Raw genomic sequence first — 18,514 nt, forward strand, 5'->3', positions numbered from 1 at the left:
TCATTTATGCTAGTAGCTCAGAAAATAATTTTTAGAGATGTTTTTACAAGTGTTCCGATACATCTAGTTTTAGTAGTTATACACTTGAGATATTTTAATATTATTTTAATCCTCCTCCAAGCCAACCAATCACAACTCACCTTACACCCCCAAGACACTCCAAGGCTGGTCATTTACTCCCTTTGGCCGAAATTGAAAGGAGAGAAAAGAGAGAAAACTTCATGAACACTTAATCTTCAAAGCTTGATTTCTTCTGAACCAAAACTCAAATCAAAACTCCGATTTCACCAAAATGATCCTCTCTTCTTCCTTTACATAACCATGTAACTTATCAAGGCTGGAAATAAGGTGAGATGGCTATTCCTTTCCCCTTTCAATTCGGTTTTCAAGGAAACATGCTTAAACATGTGTTTTCTTGATGTTCTTCCTTAGGAATCATGCTTAACTTGACTTGAGGGCCAAGAAACGTGACTTTCCAGCAAGTCTAAGGTTATAAATCACCTCCTAACGTTCTGAGGGAGATTTGGTTAGTTGAGGGTTTTTGGATTTAAAGTTGTTCTTGATGTGATTTAGGAGGAAAAAATGCTAAAGGACCACCTGAAAGTCTAACTGAATTACGAGCAGCAAAACCAGGTAGGGTGTGACAAATTTAATCTTGATTGATTGTGTTTGAGATGTATGATTATGATATGGTTTGTTTATGCTTGAAATTGATTTCTTATATGAGTTATTCTTGGTGAAAGTTTGTTGAAATTTTGATGAAATTTGATGATATTTAAGCTATGAATGTTGTTCTTGAGGGCTGATGGAAAAACGAAATCCTAGGCTTAAATTGAGGTTCAATTTGTGTTGAAATCATGTAAAAAATATGGGGTTTTAGTGGCTGCTAATTTATTATCAATTATAGTAAAAATCGGTTGCTGAAAAGACTGAAAAACGGGTAAAAACAGAGAAAGAATCTGAAGAATTTATGAAGAACATTGGTGCACGAAATTGTGTTCCATGTTCTTTGTACTTGTGTGAGAGTAACAATATATAATTGTATTGAATCCTCATTGTGGCTCTATGTATGTGTGGACACAACTCCGTTCAACTAACCAGCAAGTGTACTGGGTCGTCCAAGTAATAAACCTTACGTGAGTAAGGGTCGATCCCACAGAGATTGTTGGCTTGAAGCAAGCTATGGTCACCTTGCAAATCTCAGTCAGGCGGATTTAAACATGATATTTTATTAGATTAAAATAAACAATAAAAGGGATAGAGATACTTATGTAGATTCATTGGCAGGGATTTCAGATAAGCGAATGGAGATGCTTTTCGTTCCTCTGAACCTCTGCTTTCCTGCTATCTTCATCCAAACACAAACTCATAGTAAAGTCCAAAAATGTGAATTTAACATAAAAACTAATGAAAACATCCCTAAAAGTAACTAGATCCTACTAAAAACATACTAAAAACAATGTCAAAAAGCGTATAAATTATCCGCTCATCAAACATGAATAACACTTTGAGTGTGATGAAGAACAATGAAGAACGGGCTTTAGATCCTTAAAAGGGCAAGGAAGTAAAAATTTTGGTGTTTAAGGGGTTATTTAGTAATTTTTGAAAGTTAAGGTGGTTAAAGTAGAAATATTAAAAGTTACTGGTAGTAAAAAGTAAATTTTAAAGGTTAAAAGTAAAAGGTAAGGTAATTTTCGAAAATTAATGATAAAATAATAAAGAATAATAAAATATTAAATAATAATATTTAATTAAAAATAATATTTTAATAAAAATAATAAAATAATATGGAAAAGGCAGTTTTCTGTAAAAGCTTTAGAAAGACAACTTTAAGCACAGAATTTCATAATTACCTTCATAAAACACTTAGGGAGTGGTAAGAACATATTATTGAGGCAAAGATAAATAAAAGATAAAAAGTTGAAGAAAAGATAAAAATCAAAGAAAAAGTCTGTAAAATTTTAATGACAAAAAAACAAACAGAGACTAGCTAACGAACTAGGGCAACATAGTTAGTTCTTGAGTTGCACCCAGGGTTAGGTATAATATAAAAAGTTAAACTGTTTCAGTATAGACTTAATGAACCTATACTTGGGACAGGCTAACTATTCATATCGAAATTTACATAAGCTTTAAATACATACGTTAAGCAGAGAAAAGAGTAATCAGAGCAAAATAAAGTAACACAGAGCACAGAGTAACCAGAGTAAAGTAAAGAGATACAAAGAGTAATATGATAAAGAGAAATGGTTTGAGCCAGGATATTGTAAAATTGAAAGATGTAAAGTTTGTACAGTATGATTGAACAAAGAAAGAAAGAGGTACTGTATAAGAATGTGAAAGTAATGATGAATAATGAGAATGATAATGAATGATGATAATGAGAATGATTATGTAAGAATCTGTTGTAGAGAGGCAGTCAGATAGATGGTGGTACGATCACTGAGAGTGCTTTCCTGGGATACTTAGCTATAATGCTTTTCTGTAAGTCAGAGGACTCTTTGACGTTAGGATTTTTGCCAGTAAAGAATTTTATAAAGACAGTCGTGTTGTAGGTATAGTTTCTAAACCAACAAAAATTCCTTCGTACAAACGTTTTGGTTGTCACAAGTAACAAACCCCTAAATAAATTGATAACCGAAGTATTTAAACCTCGGGTCATCTTCTCAAGGAACTGCAGGGAAGTATGTTCTTATTATCGGTTATGGAGATTGTAAATCGGGGTTTTGAAGATGAGGAGCGAGTAATTTAAATTGCAATTGAAATAAGTAAAAGACTGTAAAGTAAATAAATAACTATAGAATAAACTTTTGGCAAGGTATGAGAAATTAGAAGTCCTATCCTAGTTACCCTTATCAATGATGATGAAGATTGAATCTTAATTCCACTCAGTTAGTATTTACTTAAAGTAAAGAAAATTCAAGTGACTAATTAGTTAGATCCTCAAATCCTAGTTAATCCCTAAGGAAAGATTGGGATTGTTGAAGTTCAATTCAATTAGCAAAGATAACAATTATCAATCATGTTTGAGTTTGATAACTCCTGAGTTACTGATTTCTTAACCAAGACCAAAAGGCCGAACCCTACACCCCCCTCACTCCTATATAAACCCCTCACTCCTTCTTCATTTTCACACAACACAACCCTCTCTTCTTCTCCTTGGCCGAATACATCTTCTTCCTCCATCTCCTCCATTTTCTTCTTCTTCTACTACTTTCTTTCTTCTTTTGCTCGGGGACGAGCAAACATTTTAAGTTTGGTGTGGTAAAAGCATAGCTTTTTATTTTTCCATAACCATTTATGGCACCTAAGGCCAGAGAAACCTCTAGAAAGAGGAAAGGGAAGGCAATTGCTTCCACCTATGAGTCATAGGAGATGGAGAGATTCATCTCAAAGGTCCATCAAGACAACTTCTATGAAGTTGTGGCCAAGAAGAAAGTGATCCCTGAGGTTCCTTTCAAGCTCAAAAAGAATGAGTATCCGGAGATCCGACTTGAGATCCAAAGAAGAGGTTGGGAAGTTCTCACCAACCCCATTCAACAAGTCAGGATCCTAATGGTTCAAGAGTTCTATGCAAACACATGGATCACTAGGAACCATGATCAAAGTGTGAACCCGAATCCAAAGCATTGGCTTACCATGGTTCAGGGGAAATACTTAGATTTCAGTTCGGAAAATGTAAGGCTGGCGTTCAACTTGCCAATGATGGAAGAGAACGCATGCCCCTACACAAGAAGGGTTAACTTTGATCAAAGGTTGGACCAAGTTCTCATAGACATATGTGTAGAAGGAGCTCAATGGAAAATTGACTCAAGAGGCAAGCCGGTTCAATTAAGAAGGCATGACCTCAAACCAGTGGCTAGGGGATGGCTAGAGTTCATTCAACGCTCAATCATTCCTACTAGTAACCGGTCTGAAGTTACTATAGACCGGGCCATCATGATCCATAGTATCATGATTGGAGAGGAGGTAGAAGTTCATGAGATTATACCTCAAGAACTTTTCAAGGTGGCTGACAAGTCCTCCACTTGGGAAAGGTTAGCCTTTCCTCACCTCATATGCCACCTCTGCAATTCGGCTGAAATTGACATAGAGGGAGACATCCTCATTGAAGAGGACAAGCCCATCACTAAGAAAAGGATGGAGCAAACAAGAGATCATGGACCTCAGCAAGAGCATGAGGAAATTCCCCACCATGAAGTCCCTGAGATGCCTCAGGGGATGCACTTTCCTCCATAAAACTATTGGGAGCAAATCAACACCTCCCTAGGAGAATTAAGCTCCAATATGGGACAACTAAGGGTGGAACACCAAGAGCATTCCATCATCCTCCATGAAATTAAAGAATATCAAAGAGCTATGAGGGAGGAGCAACAAAGGCAAGGAAGAGACATAGAGGAGCTCAAAAGCACCATTGGTCCTTCAAGAAGAGGAAGACGCCACCCTCACTAAGGTGGACTCATTCCTTAATCTCCTTGTCTATTTATTTTCTGTTTTCGGTTTCCATGCTTCATGTTTAATTATGTTTGTGTCTTTACTAGATGATCATTAGTGTTTAAGTGTCTATGTCTTAAAGCTATGAATGTCCTATGACTTCATCACCTCTCTTAAATGAAAAATGTTTTAATTACAAAAGAACAAGAAGTACAGGGTTTCGAATTCATCCTTGAAACTAGTTTAATTATTTTGATGTGGTGACAATACTTTTTGTTTTCTGAATGAATGCTTGAACAGTGCATAAGTCTTTTGAAGTTGATGTTTATGAATGTTAAATATGTTGGCTCTTGAAAGAATGATGAACAGGAGAAATGTTATTTGATAATCTGAAAAATCATAAAAATGATTCTTGAAGCAAGAAAAAGAAGGGAATACAAAAGCCTGCAGAAAAAAAAGAGAGAAAAGAAAAAAATAAATAAATAGCGAAAAAAAAAGAAAGAAAAAGAAAAAGCAAGCAGAAAAAGCCAAAAGCTCTTTAAACCAAAAGGCAAGAGCAAAAAGCCAATAGCCCTTAAAACCAAAAGGCAAGGATAAATAAAAAGGATCCAAGGCTTTGAGCATCAGTGGATAGGAGGGCCTAAAGGAATAAAATCCTGGCCTAAGCGGCTAAACCAAGCTGTCCCTAACCATGCGCTTGTGGCATGAAGGTGTCAAGTGAAAACTTGAGACTGAGCGGTTAAAGTCAAGGTCCAAAGCAAAAACAAGAGTGTGCTTAAGAACCCTGGACACCTCTAATTGGGGACTTTAGCAAAGCTGAGTCACAATATGCAAAGGTTCACCCAGTTATGTGTCTGTGGCATTTATGTATCCGGTTGTAATACTGGAAAACAAAGTACTTAGGGCCACGGCCAAGACTCATAAAGTAGCTATGTTCAAGAATCAACATACTGAACTAGGAGAATCAATAACACTATCTGAATTCTAAGTTCCTATAGATGTCAATCATTCTGAACTTCAATGGATAAAGTGAGATGCCAAAACTATTCAAGAGGCAAAAAGCTACAAGTCCCGCTCACCTGATTGGAGCTAAGTTTCATTGATATTTTAGAATTTATAGTATATTCTCTTCTTTTTATCCTATTTGATTTTCAGTTGCTTGGGGACAAGCAACAATTTAAGTTTGGTGTTGTGATGAGCGGATAATTTATACGCTTTTTGGCATTGTTTTTACATAGTTTTTAGTATGATTTAATTAGTTTTTAGTATATTTTTATTAGTTTTTAAATAAAATTCATATTTCTGGACTTTACTATGAGTTTGTGTGTTTTTCTGTGATTTCAGGTAATTTCTGGCTGAAATTGAGGGACTTGAGCAAAAATCAGATTCAGAGGTTGAAGAAGGACTGCAGATGCTGTTGGATTCTGACCTCCCTGCACTCAAAGTGGATTTTCTGGAGCTACAGAACTCTAAATTGCACGCTCTCAATTGCGTTGGAAAATAGACATCCAGGATTTTCCAGAAATATATAATAATCCATACTTTGCCCGAGTTTAGACGACGCAAACTGGCGTTCAACGCCAGTTCCATGCTGCATTCTGGAGTTAAACACCAGAAACAAGTTGCAAAGTGGAGTTAAACGCCAGAAACAGGTTACAAACTGGTGTTCAACTCCAAGAGAAGCCTCTACACGTGTAAAGCTCAATGCTCAACCCAAGCACACACCAAGTGGGCCCCGGAAGTGGATTTCTGCATCATTTACTCATTTCTGTAAACCCTAGTAACTAGTTTAGCATAAATAGGACTTTTTACTATTGTATTTACATCTTTTGGAACATCTTTAGATTGTCTTTTGATCCTTAGATCATGTTTGGGGGCTGGCCTCTCGGCCATGCCTGGACCTTCATCACTTATGTATTTTCAACGGTAGAGTTTCTACACACCATAGATTAAGGTGTGGAGCTCTACTGTTCCTCATGAATTAATACAAAGTACTATTGTTTTTCTATTCAATTCAAGCTTATTCTGATTCTAAGATATTCATTCGCACCTCAATACGAATGTGATGATCGTGGCAGTCATCATCATTAACTATGAACGCGTGCCTGACAACCACTTCCGTTCTACCTTAGATCTCTATACGCTTATCTGAAATTCTCACCAATGAATTACATAAGTATCACTATCTTTATTTTATATTTTATTTATCTTTTAATTATTAAATCTCTATAATCAATTGAATCCGCCTGACTAAGATTTACAAAGTGACCATAGCTTGCTTCAAGCCGACAATCTCCATGGGATCGACCCTTACTCACGTAAGGTTTATTACTTGGACAACCCAGTGCACTTGCTGGTTAGTTGTGCGAAGTTGTGACAAAGAACTAAGATTATGAACGTGCGTATTGAGTTTTTAGCGCCGTTACCAAGGAATGGAACCATCACAATTTCTGCGCACCAGCGACACGGTCGCGTGGGCATATTTGTGCCTAAGGAACGCCTCCAGCCACGCTCTCGCGTGACTCTCTGTTCACTTTTCTTTTCTTCCTAATGCACTTGTGACGCGGACGCGTCAGCGGTGCTTACGCATCGCGTGCATTTTATTTTTTTATGCAATATGCATATGCAAATGCAAAATGCAGGTGAATATGCAGAAATTATGAATGAACACTAGTAAAAATGAAATAAAATAAGATTAAGAATAAAAAGGAACGAATATACCATGGTGGGTTGTCTCCCACCTAGCACTTTTAGTTATAGTCCTTAAGTTGGACATTTGGTGAGCTCCTTATCATGGTGGCTTGTGCTTGTACTGATCCAGGAATCCCCACCAATGTTTGCAATTCCAATATCCTCCGGAATTCCAAACTAGGCGTATAAGGCCTTCAAGCAAGTCAAAGCAAGTGACAAGGCCCCAACAATGTTGATTGCTAGACTGAATTCCGGGGTCCCAAACCTTGCTTTTTCACCCGTCTTCTTGTTGATCATTAGTGTTCCAACCGGGTGGCAGGCAATCTGAATTCTCACTAAAGCGGCCAAACAACTTCCTAGACCCATTCAGTTGAGCTTTACACCAACCTTTGCATTTAAACTTTGAGCTTTCCACCATATTGAATCTTGCATGACGACTCCTACCACTAACCATCTCCCTCTTACTCTTAAAGCCACAAAGAGCTCTAAGCTGACCATCTGTTTCAAGCAAAGCATATTCAAGTGAGCTAATTAAGCTTAGAGATGAGAGATTTACCCACTTGAATGAAGGGATGGATGGTGATGGCTTTGGGGAAGAGGTCTCCAGCAACTGTGGTAAGGTGATTTTCAGCTCCATTCCCTTGGGTTCTTCCTTGACAATTTCCACCTCTTTACAAGCTTCTTCAATTTCAAACTCTTCCTCTTGGTAGCTTTCTTCCAATTCAATCTCTTCTTCATTGCTCACCAAGGGCATAGGAGGTTGTGCTTCTTCTTCTTTAATCTCCATGTCAAGTCCAATGGGAGAGGATTCAAATGTAGATAAGAATTCATTAATGATTGAATCCATCTCTTGATCATCCCCTTCAAAGTCTTCAACCATGATATGCTTTGGAGGTTGTACACCCTCCTCAACATCAATTGCAAACGTCTTAGAAGGAGGCTTTATGACTTGAGTTTCCCATAGAGGTTCCGCATCTCCCAAGTCCTCAACTACTTCTTCCTCTTCAACGATCACGGCTTCCTCCAATTGTTCCAATACAAAGTCGTGCTGCTCACTGTCCACCGGAGTTTCTAGTGTCTCCTTCATGCTACATTCTTCAGTAGATTCTCCAGATAAAACCGTGGGGGTTCCTTGAGTGCTCAGATGTTGGGAAGCTAATTGATTTACTACCTCAGTTAAGGTAGTCGCTAATTCCAGTACATCCCTTTTCATCCTCGCTTGCCCTTAAAGAAGACCACGAAGGATGTAATCCATTGGAGATTGGGGTGGATATGAGGGTTCATTATTTTGGAGAAAGGGTTCATAATAGGAAGGTGGTTCTTCTTAATAAGGATATGGAGATGGTGAATATTGAGCTGGTGGTTTTGGGTGTGGTTCATATGGTGGTTGGTGTGGTGGATATAGGTTAGGGTCATATGGTGGTGTTTGGTGGTAAGGGGCTTGTGAGTATGGTGGTTCAAAATTACGTGGAGGAGGAGGTTCATAGGTTTTTTGTGATGGGTATTGATTGTCATGAAGAGGTCCACCATAACCATTATCTTGGTGCGCATCATAGAATGGTTGTTAATAGTGCCTTGGAGGTGGTTTTCGCCAAGAGGGTTGATCAAATTCTTGTGGCTCCTCCCATCTTTGATTGTCCCATCCATGACCTAAGCTTTCATTGTAATCTCCTCTTCCTGTAACATGATTGTAACCAAACTTATAGCCAAAGGGGTGAGAATTCATAGTAGCTAATAAAAAATAAAAACAAATAAACAAGCAAAGGAAAATAAAATAAATAAGAGAAAAGATTTGAAATTTGAAATTTGAAATTTGAATTTGAAATAAGATAAGATAAGATTTTTGAAAAAGATATGATTTTTTTTTTTGGAAAAAAATTGAATTTTGAAATTTAAAACTAAAATAAGATAAGATAAAAAATTTTAAAATAAAAATCTGAATATTTTTTTTTGAAAAAAAAATCAATTTAAAAGTAAATATTTACAATAACCAATAGTAAGGCACACGTTTGCAATTTCCCGGCAACGGTGCCATTTTTTGACGATCCGATTTTCTATCGGTAAAGAATTTTCACAAATATTATCGCGTTGTAAGTATAGTTTCTAAACCAACAGAGAATCCTTTCGTAGAAAAGTTTTGGTTGTCACTTAAGCAAACCCAATAAAATTTATAACCGAAGTATTTAAACCTCGGGTCGTATCTCAAGGAATTACAGGGAAGTACGATTTATTATTGGTTATGGAAAACAGTATTTTTGGGTTTTTAAAAAAGATTTGAATGAGAAAAATAGATTGCAGGAATTAATAAATCAATAGCTAATAAAACTCTTGGCACGGTATGAAAATTAGAAGTCCTATCCTAGTTATCCTTATCAATGGTGATGAGAATTATATTTTGCTCCCCACTAAGTCAACCTCTAACTATGAAGGTAAGTCAAGTGGATAAATCAATTTAACACCTAAAGTCCTAGTCAACTCCTAAGGAAAGACTAGAGTTATAGGAATTTAAATCAATCAGCAAAGATAACAATTATCAATCACGATGAGTTTGACAACTCAAGAGTTACCAATTAATCAACCAAAGCCAAAAGGGAAAAATCTAAATTATTTAGATAAATAAAGGAAAGCAATCATAATTCTGAAATACCTCAAATTGCATTAATCAAAGAAAATCAATCCAAACATAAAGAGTTCATAAACTAAATTGAGAAAATAAATAAAAGGAATATTAAAGCTGGAATTTGAGAAGAAGAAATCCTAATTCCTTTAAGAGGAATCCTAATCCTAAATCCTAAGAGAGGGGAGAGAACCTCTCCCTCTAAAATCTACATCTAAATCTAAAATTCTGAATTGTGAATGTATGATAAGTTTTTTTGATGAATGGATGCATTCTCCCACTTTATAGCCTCTAATCTGTGTTTTCTGGGCCAAGAACTAGGTCAGAAACAGCCCAGAATTCGCTGGTTTCAAATTCAAACACGCTGGTTTTTCGCCACTGCGACGCGTCCGCATGGATCACGCGTTTGCGTCACTTATCGTCAAAGAAACTATGGCATATTATATATCAAATCGAAGCCCCGAACGTTAGCTTTCCAACGCAGCTGGAACTACATCATTTGGACCTCTGTAGCTCAAGTTATGACCGTTTTAGTGCGAGAGGGTCGGGCTGACAGCTTTGCAGTTCCTTCAATTTCTTGTATTCCTTCCACTTTTGCATGCTTCCTTTCCATCCTCTGAGCCATTCCTGCCCTGTAATCTCTGAAATCACTTAACACACATATCACGGCATCGAATGGTATAAAAGGGAATTAATATTTAGCAAATATAAGGCCAAAGAAGCATGTTTTCAATCATAGCACAAAATCAAGAAGGAAATGTAAAATCATGCAATTAGTATGAATAAGCGAGTGAAGAATTGATAAAAACCACTCAATTGAGCACAAGATAAACCATAAAATAGTGGTTTATCAATAACAGCAATTCTAACTCTGTATGTTCTCCAGTTTTTTGGCTGCATAGCAAATGCTTTGCTGATAATCTGTTTCCCTGTCTCCTTACTTTTGCAGCCTTCCCTAATTAAATCTTGGTGGTTAATTTGCTATTATTGTTGTGATTTTATTCGTGCGATCTTTTCATGGGAACCTGTGCGATGATGATGCCTTGAAAGTCATCAAGTTGGGGATTCCTGGTTGATTTTGTTGAAGCCATTATGGAGGTAGTTCCATCCAACTTGATCACATCTCAAGGTAAAGACTGCGATTTTGTAACTTTTAATTTGATTCCATATTCCAGACAGCTTATACTGTCTAAAGTCTTCGATATTTCTTTATGCCAATGCAAATCTTGCATTTTTTTATATTAAAAGCAAAGTTTTTGAAAGAAGTTAGTTGATATTTAAAAACATTGCAACTTTTTCATGTGAGCTTGTTAGAAAATACTACGTGATTTCACATAATTTTGTGCCCAACAGACTCAAGGTTACCATGTGAAATTCTTAGTGTTTGTTTGGCTTTTGTTCTTGTTTTCTGTTTCTGCTTTCAGTTTTTAGGACTCTAGGAAGAAGTGGTAAAACATGAAACGAAAACAGAAAACACCATCTTGATAAATAGTGTATAGTTTCTGCTGAGTGAGTGGTGAAAATGTTGCTTGACAACTGGTTTTTATCCCAAATGAAAAGCTACTTGTTCATCATGCATGATCTTGTTAACTAAAATAAATCTTGCTAATTGTGTTCTCTCCGTTCTCCTACTTATAACTACAGGATAAGCCAGCTTTCATATTCGATGTCGAAGACAGAGCACTCTTCTGTAAGGATTGTGATGAACCAATTCATTTAGCTGGCAGCCTTTCTGCGAACCACCAGCGGTTTCTCGCTACTGGAATCCGGGTGGCTTTGGGTTCTAATGACTGCTCCAAAAGTGATGAGAAAAGCCACTTGGAACCATCTAATCCAGCTGCGCAATAAGTTCCAAGGAAAGTCCCTTCTCAGCAATCGCCTAGCTTCACTCCCCCTAGCTTTTGGGCAGTTGATCAACTATTGGATTTACCAGAGTTTGGATCACCAGAGAAAGTAAGGTAGCTTTATTTTGAAATTTTAGTTGCATAGAAGAGATAGGATGATAAGAGTGATTTTGCTATATATATTAGGACATAACATTTCTTTTCATGTCCTCATAAGTTTACCTCATTTAACTTTTCATCTAGGACAATACCATGCAGTAGTCAATTGATGAACGGATTTTTTGACGGTATAGAATTCACAATAAATTCTCATTGCAAGTATAGTTTCTAAACCAACAAATAATCCTTTCATACAAAAGATTGTTTGTCACAAGTACAAACCCCTAAAATTATAAACCGAAGTATTGGAACCTCGGGTCGTTCTCCCTAGAAATTGCAATAAAGTATTCTTGTTATTGGTTGTGAGTTATGTTTGGGGTTTTGATAAAAGACATGAAAGATAAATGGCAAGGAAGTAAACTAATAGCTACAAAGGTCTTGGCAAGGTTTGGTGGTCAAGGATCTCTATCCCTATCACTAACCACAACATGAGAATTGGCAAGGATCAATCCCACTAAGTTATCCCCTAACTAATAGTAAAGGAAAGTCAAGTGTGCTATACCAATCCAAGTCCATAAGTCCTAGCTCTCCACCAATTCAATTGGTGAGACCTAGAGTTAATGGCTCCCAATCATCAATTACTTGGACATTAGTAACTCAAGAGTTTCTAAGTTACCTTCCCAAGCCAAGAGCATAAAATTCTACTCTATAATCCAACCAAGCATTTTATCAAACACTTGGAAGGTATAAAAGGAAAGCATAGTAAAATTGCAAGAAAAGTAAATCTACACTACTCAATTGCAAAGAATTAAACAATAACAAACCAAATGAACAATAAAGAAAATCAAAACATGCATTGCATTAAAAGGAAAAGGAAAGAACAAAAGTGCATCAACATGAAAGTAGAGAATTACAAGAATTGAAATACAAAATTAGAGAGAGGAAGAGTAGAGAAACAAGAAATTATAAAGGAAAAGTAAATCAAAGCATGAATTAAACCTAGATCTAAGAAGAGATTAGCCTAAACTTTCCCTCCAAAACTAATCTAAACTAAACTAATGATGACTAGGTGTCTCATCCCTCTTCAATCCTTGGGTTAAATAGCATCAGAAATGAGTTGGATTGGGCCCAAAATGCGCCAGAAATCACTGGCCACGAGTTGCACTTTAGTGAGTCACGTGCAACATCGGCGTGTACACGTATAGTGCGTGTACGCGTCCCTAAACGCGATGCAACTATGGCAAATTTTATATCATTTTGAAGCCCTGGATGTTAGCTTTCCAACATAACTGAAACCGCCACATTTGGACCTCTGTAGCTCAAGTTATGATCGATTAAGTGCGAAGAGGTCGGCTTGACAGCTTTGCGATTCCTTCATTTCTTCATGAGTTCTCCATTTCTACATGCTTTTTCTTTATTCCCTCAATCTAATCTTTGCCTCATAAACCTGAAATCACTTAACAAATATATCAAGGCATCTAATGGAATTAAGGTGAATTAAATTTCACTATTTTAAGACCTAAAAAGCATGTTTTTACTCTTAAGCACAATTAAAGGAGAATTTACGAAACTATACTATTTCATTGAATACATGGGAGAAAAGTTGACAAAACCCTCTAAATTCAACACAAGATAAACCCTAAAAATGGGGTTTATCAGCAATCATCATAATTCATGTTAACTCAACAAAAAAAAGTTCTTTTAAAAGTTTTCAGTGATTGAAAATTTTTTAAATTTGAGAATTGTACTTAAACAGTGAAGTATAAATATTTACTTCATCTGTAGTACTAACATGCACTGTCTTCATTCCAATTTGGTTTTTATGTTTTAAAATAAGATCATCTTTGAAGTCTAAAGTTTGAACCATATACCTGCACAACATCTATCTAGCTGAGGGCAATGGTAAGGAAAAACAAAGTCGAATAGCCACTTAATTTTGACATTCCTACAATGCTATTATTTCATGATATCAATGTTTTTCTTTTTTGGTAATTTACTGTTATTCTTTTTTTATATATGTTCAGAAACAAGCAGACGAATTTGGAGAGTTGGAATGGCTAGCAGATGTTGGTATCTTTGGTGAATAGTTTCCTCAGGAAACACTAGCTGCAGCTGAAGTTCCTCAGCTTCCTGTGTCACACACTAGCACTCTTGCACCATACACTTTTAAAGCCACTAATAAATATTACATGTCTAGCAAAAAGCCTAGGATTGAAGTCTTAGGTGAAATAGATGATGAGCATTTCACTGTGCCTAATCTAGGCTAAGATAAATAAACCACAACAATGGTCAGTAGTAGTGTTTTCATTAATGTGCAGTGTTAGATTTAATGACGAGTTGTATGTTCGTAATGGTTTTCTTTTTTATATTTATCTCTTATATTTAATCATTGAATTATAATATTATATTTATTTATTGTGTTATATAAAAAATAATAAATAAGATACAACTTGATAAAGAAGTACTCTCCCAATGTTAATTTTATTAAAAGCACCTTTTGGCATGCACTGAATTCATTGGGCTGATGCCCTTGTTATAGCATTTGAGAATAATAAAAACTCATAAATACATTTCTTTTAAAAAGTAAATTGTCAATGAAATTTGTTGAACTTTTTCGTTCCTTTCTTTTCTCTTATCAAAGTTGTTAACACCTTAAAGAGTTGCATCGCAGCACTGGTACTTGATAGTGTATTAAGAGAATGATGTGTTTGCTTTCAAGTACGTGGTTGTACTTATAATGCAAGAAACATAGGGGCAAAAAAATATAAAAATTAACATCACAATCACAAGTAGTTTGGATTCTGGAACTTACAAGTTTATCACAATAAAAATGTATATGATAAAAAAACAAAAACAAATAATGTACACATGTAAGCCTCACTCATTTCTATATATGTATGTTCCGAAACAAACTCTACTTTCATGGCCAAACTCCACGTTTAAATTACCGGAGACGGATAGGAAGGGGAGGCAAAGAATAAAGAAAAGAGAAAAAAAATCCAAGAATTTTTTTTCCTTTTAGGATAACAATAAAAAGCATAAAAATTAACTCAAACTTGTGATCCTTCAAAAAAAATTAAGGCATGTAATCAGAAGTACAACATTGCATTCTGCCAAGGTGCCACAGCATTGTAATGGTCACCAATGATTTCGGATACATATGAGCATACTTTCCTTCAGTCGTCAAAGCATCAATTCATCTCTGCCATTTTCTCTTTGACAAAGAAGAAAAATCAAATCCTAAGTGATACATGCAACTAAAAAAGCAGGACCATCATTTTTCTCTCTTCCAATTTTATTTAAGAGTCAGTTAAATTACTTAATTGAACTCTTGTGTGAAAGCAACTTATGTGTAATAACTTAATTTGAATGTCCAATAAAGACCTAAGCTATGTAGCAAAACAAGATAAAAAGTTTAAAATGCGGCTTTTGACTTGAAGTTATAACCTAAACTTATTATCTAATACGTGCATCAGGGGAAGTACTCGAGACCTAAAGTCCATAACAAACACAATTATATGATATTTAATTGGTGAAGCATTGTTTACATACAAAGCAATGAAGGAAAAATATAAATTTAACTATTTCAGAGGAGTAGGAAACTATTAAGTGAACATATAAGGCTAAACATAAAATATTAAATAACTAACAGAGTAGGTTTCCAACATTTGTTTCCTTATGTTAACATGAGAATCATGCTTAATTACAATGAATACAATTTAATTTTAGATGTCTACACTGAATTGAAGGAAATCTCTTTTTCGATTCAACCCATACTTTCATAATACAGTATTCAGATACTAACAACTTGAACTCAACTACTAACCACTTGAACAAATTATTCAAATACCAATTTAGGATACAGTAAGCAAATAACAAAACATTAAAAAACCACACAATTTGAATAGCAACCAATGGTTTTGATGGATAATAATGAAAACTTGGTGCTGAATTTCATAGAATTGTCACTTCCTAAATGCATATCTTATCAAAATTCATGCTGGAGGATTCATTCTATACAATAAGCACCAAAAGAAAGTAATGGCATAGATCCAATAAATTACTATGGAAAGCCAGATTACAAGCTTACCACCCAAGGAATCCTTCTATGACCACCTAGCACCTTTACGCAACTTCCAATTTCACAATCAATTATCTTTACTATGTGGTCACCTCTGTGCATGGCAAACAAACAAATTCAATCACAACAGAAATCTTAAATTCAATTTGATAAAGCTTTAATTTCAACAGTCTTAATTTTTTTTAGAGCAGCAATTGATATAAGATTCAACAGAGTCATAAGGGTGCACTTGATATATACAAAACAACACTTAAACACCAAACTTCAATTATAAATTAGATACTGAAATCATAAAAGCACTTCAAGTATTGCTACATACACAGCTCCTTTTAAGTCCAGTTCCTAGGCATCAACAACATTACTCATGAGCTTTTCAAAAATTCTCTGTGAATAGAATTTTGTCATTCACGAATAGATTAAATCCACGGCATAATTAAGTCAGAGTAGAACACCTATTTGATATTTAAAAGATTAGAACCCTTATAAATTAGCTCCAAAAGCTATTATATTCTCATATGCTATCTGAATGATCAATATAATATAACTCATACTGCAGAAAAACAAGAGTTATTGACCAAACAGCAGAACACGACTAACCAGTATATAGATACAGGGAATTTTCTCAATTCATGGACTTATATTGTCCTTTGACCAATAAATGACAAAGAACTATGCAAAACCTCTAAGTGGAGCCTAAGCAATACAAGCATGGTAACATGAAAAAAGGGGATTAGCATATTTCTTTTAAAATCCACCGGTGTATTTGAAAAGTTTTATATGATCCACAATCTCACATCGTGATGATAAATTTCACAAATAAAAAACTTTTCATACAATGCAAATAAAAAAAATCATTAACGGAAATAATTTTCTCCGATGGGTTATTAGATGGTTTAATCAGGCCAATTTATGCACCATTGAAAATATAGAGAATAAAGCCCTAAATTAGTCCTTAATCTTTCTTCGAGTAGCCTACTTGAAAGTGCCCAAAGGGAAGAGCTTTCCCACCAGCTATGAAGACTCTGTCATCAGAAACAGTGATTGTTCTGTGAAAATTCATAGAGAGTATTCAAAAAAGCATGTAAGCCATTTTGTGAGCTTCCTTTTGTGGTTTGCCACTACAATTGGAGTTCTAGAAATGAAAAGCACATTTTGATCATATGATCTAACTGTTTTGGTATGGCTGATCATATGTTCTAATTGAGTAGCAACCAAACCAAATGGTTTAGTTTGATTACATTTTAAAATGAATTGATTTCTCGAACCAAACCAAAATTCCAAACCAATTTGAGTATAAATAGTTTATTGAGTTCATCCACCATGCCTAAGCTACTGCTATCTTAGATTTTGTCCCCCCTTAGAAATTCCAATTAACTCAGCTTACTAATCAAGTCTCATTCAACAAAGATTAATCACTTACAGATTACAACAGTAATAGCAGTAAAGTATAATAATGTTTTAGCAACAAGGACCATTCAACAGCATTATAATAAAACATTAAATGAATAATATCAAACAATGGTGAGGTCAATTTTACATTGTCACGCATCACATTTCTCTTTCTCCAATAATTACCCGTTTATGCAGCTAGAAAAGCAAGCATCCAAAAGACACCCTTCACTGCCATTGGCCACAACACATACACAAAAGTTGATGGCACTTCACGTGCCTCCACAACTTTCTTTTCTTTTCTGTTCATAAAAGTTTGAGTTGATCTACATCTACTACACTAGATTAGATAGTGCTGCTCTATCTAGTATTTACCATAGAGGTAGTGACCAGATACATATACAAATAAAATTATTTTCAGTGAAAATACTGAATAGATTTCTAAGTTTTTATTGCAAGCATAATTAAATTTCTTGACTATTGAGAAAAAAATAATGATTAACTAACCTCCAAGTGTTGAGGTAGCGTCTTGCGCGGCGGCGGCAGGTTGCACGGTGGCGGCAGGTTGCGCAGCGGCGGGCGCAGGTTACGACAGCGAGGATATACTTGGTTTGAGGTGTAGTTATATACTAAGAAGGTCAGATCCAAATACGTGCCTTCACCTCATCGAAGGTTTAGAAGCCTTGGACAAAAGCAAGTTCGGAGAGAAAGACTTTCAGGCCTAGTTGCCATCATTCGGCGGTGACCAGATGATGGGACGAAAAACGAAAAGAGCGCTATTAGCAATATGGTTGTAATGTTCCAAATCTATCAGGCTTACTAGAAACTATTGGAATAGATATTGAGATTTGCAGCAGGGGAAGCGGAAGAGAGAAAGACAGGGATTGAAAACCCTAGCAGGAATTGATAAAGAGAGAAAAACCCTAGCAGACCTCTCTTCTCTGAATGCCTTTGAATCTGAAAATGAAAGGAAAAGGAAAAAAAGTTATAAACTAATAATTGGAGGGGTCAAAATCTAATTAGTAAATTTTTCGAAAAAAAAAAGAGTACATTTTGTAATTATTTTCATAAAGGTTAATGATACTCCTACAAAAATGTAGAAGTAAGGAATCCATGACCTATTATTTCACTTTTATGTTGGAGTTGAACTAGCTATTTGAGCCCAACAAATTATTTTTTCTCTTTTATTAAGATTTCTTTTTGTTGTAATATTTATTTTAGTTTCTTTTTTATTTTTATTATAATGTATACATTTTTTTAAAATACTAATATAGATAAATTAATACAATCTAAAATAAATATATGCTAGAAGATATATTCTATTTAAAAAGAAAAAAATAATTTTAAAAAATACTCAAA

At 35.3% G+C, this 18,514-nt stretch overlaps 1 long non-coding RNA gene and 1 pseudogene across 1 annotated transcript; one reads left to right on the plus strand and one right to left on the minus strand.

Annotated features, from left to right (window-relative positions):
* The window catches only part of LOC107608200, a 46,863-nt pseudogene extending 32,836 nt beyond the window's left edge, over positions 1–14,027 (plus strand).
* On the minus strand, positions 14,454–18,102 carry LOC110264200. Its single transcript, XR_002349929.1, has 2 exons — positions 17,663–18,102; positions 14,454–15,860 (listed from the first exon to the last, which is right to left on the minus strand). It is a non-coding gene; the product is annotated as an uncharacterized LOC110264200 (long non-coding RNA).

The sequence above is a fragment of the Arachis ipaensis genome, chromosome B07 (genome assembly GCF_000816755.2).
Source record: "Arachis ipaensis cultivar K30076 chromosome B07, Araip1.1, whole genome shotgun sequence".
Lineage (NCBI taxonomy): Eukaryota > Viridiplantae > Streptophyta > Magnoliopsida > Fabales > Fabaceae > Arachis > Arachis ipaensis.